The following is a 2,500-nucleotide window of genomic DNA, read 5'->3' on the forward strand; positions in this document are numbered from 1 at the left end:
AAGCTCGGGTCAAAAAAATTTTTTTTTCTCGGTGACTCAAAACATCAATTTTAGACTCCCCTGAGTATGAAAAGTGAAACGAAAATCATTTTTGAGAAGAAAAAATTTTTGTATGGGAGGGCCCCTGCTAGAACATTTTTCCCAAGTGCGTCGATTTTTGGGTCGCCGACACAAGCTCGGGTCAAAAAAATTTTTTTTTCTCGGTGACTCAAAACATCAATTTTAGACTCCCCTGAGTATGAAAAGTGAAACGAAAATCATTTTTGAGAAGAAAAAATTTTTGTATGGGAGGGCCCCTGCTAGAACATTTTTCCCAAGTGCGTCGATTTTGGGTCGCCGACACAAGCTCGGGTCAAAAAATTTTTTTTTTCACCGTGACTCAAAACATCAATTTTAGACTCCCCTGAGTATGAAAAGTGAAACGAAAATCATTTTTGAGAAGAAAAAATTTTTGTATGGGAGGGCCCCTGCTAGAACATTTTTCCCAAGTGAGTCGATTTTTGGGTCGCGACACAAGCTAGGGTCAAAAAAAATTTTTTTTTCATGGTGACTCAAAACATCAATTTTAGACTCCCCTGAGTATGAAAAGTGAAACGAAAATCATTTTTGAGAAGAAAAAAATTTGTATGGGAGGGCCCCTGCTAGAACATTTTTCCCAAGTAAATTCGATTTTACCCGGTGAGTCAAAAAATTTTGAAAAAAATATTTTGCCAAAATCGTGTTCATTGCCTATTATAAGGGACCAGGTCAGCTCACACGCATTTTTGGAGACCATATGGAAAGTGCGTCTGGGATTGCGGAAATTAAGTTTAGAGTGTTAAATGATGGTTTCGCAATCCCGAAAGGCTCAAAATCCACCCTAAGGTCCCCTGGGTGAAATGTGGTTTCCAAGGTGTGAGCGCTATCGGTGATAGAGTTGGAATGTGATTTCCAGAGCGCAGGGCGACTGGGCTTAGAGCGAAAATCATAGACAAGGGTAAGTATTGGACTGAACGACTCGAAGCAAACGAAAATCATAGACAAGGGTAATGGACTGAACGACTCGAAGCAAACGAAAACCACATACAAGAGTAATGGACTGAACGAATCGAAGCAAACGAAAATCACATACAAGAGTAATGGACTGAACGAATCGAAGCAAACGAAAAACCACAGACAAGAGTAATGGAGTGAACGAATCGAAGCAAACGAAAACCAAAGACAAGAGTAATGGAGTGAACGAATCGAAGCAAACGAAAACCAAAGACAAGAGTAATAGAGTGAACGAATCGAAGCAAACGAAAACCATGAACACAGGGATAACTGAGAACGAACCTACCTATCAGAGCATGTGAAAGCATGGACAAGAGTACTGAAAATCGGACCAAACCTCTAGAAGCACACGAAAATCATGGACAAGAGTACTCAAAAACACGGACCAAACCTATGGAAGCACACGAAAACCATGAACACAGGGATAACTGAGAACGAACCTACCTATCAGAGCATGTGAAAGCATGGACAAGAGTACTGAAAATCGGACCAAACCTCTAGAAGCACACGAAAATCATGGACAAGAGTACTCAAAAACACGGACCAAACCTATGGAAGCACACGAAAACCATGAACACAGGGATAACTGAGAACGAACCTACCTATCAGAGCATGTGAAAGCATGGACAAGAGTACTGAAAATCGGACCAAACCTCTAGAAGCACACGAAAATCATGGACAAGAGTACTCAAAAACACGGACCAAACCTCTCGAAGCACACGAAAACCATAAACACAGGGATAACTGAGAACGAACCTACCTATCAGAGCATGTGAAAGCATGGACAAGAGTACTGAAAATCGGACCAAACCTCAAGAAGCACACGAAAATCATGGACAAGAGTACTCAAAAACACGGACCAAACCTATCGAAGCTCACGAAAACCATGAACACAGGGATAACTGAGAACGAACCTACCTATCAGAGCATGTGAAAGCATGGACAAGAGTACTGAAAATCGGACCAAACCTCAAGAAGCACACGAAAATCATGGACAAGAGTACTCAAAAACACGGACCAAACCTATCGAAGCTCACGAAAACCATGAACACAGGGATAACTGAAAACGAACCGAACCTCTCGTAGCAAACGAAAAACATGGACAAAATTATTCGAAACGAACCGAAGCTCGATGCGAAAAACATGGGAAAGCAAGCCCGTAAGTCGCACTATCAAGCCCATAAGTCGCACTATCAAGCCCATAAGTCGCACTATCAAGCCCGTTAGTCGCACTATCAAGCCCATAGGTCGCACTATCAAGCCCGTTGGTCGCACTATCAAAGCCCGTTAGTCGCACTATCAGGCCCATAAGTCGCACTATCAGGCCCGTAAGTCGCACCAAAAAGCCCGTAAATTGCCCTATCAAGCCCGTTAGTCGCACTATCAGGCCCATAAGTCGCACCAACAAGCCCGTAAATTACCCTATCAAGCCCATAAGTCGCACCAAAAAGCCCGTAAATTGCCCTAT

This window comes from Anopheles moucheti (assembly GCF_943734755.1).
Source record: "Anopheles moucheti chromosome X unlocalized genomic scaffold, idAnoMoucSN_F20_07 X_unloc_4, whole genome shotgun sequence".
NCBI lineage: Eukaryota > Metazoa > Arthropoda > Insecta > Diptera > Culicidae > Anopheles > Anopheles moucheti.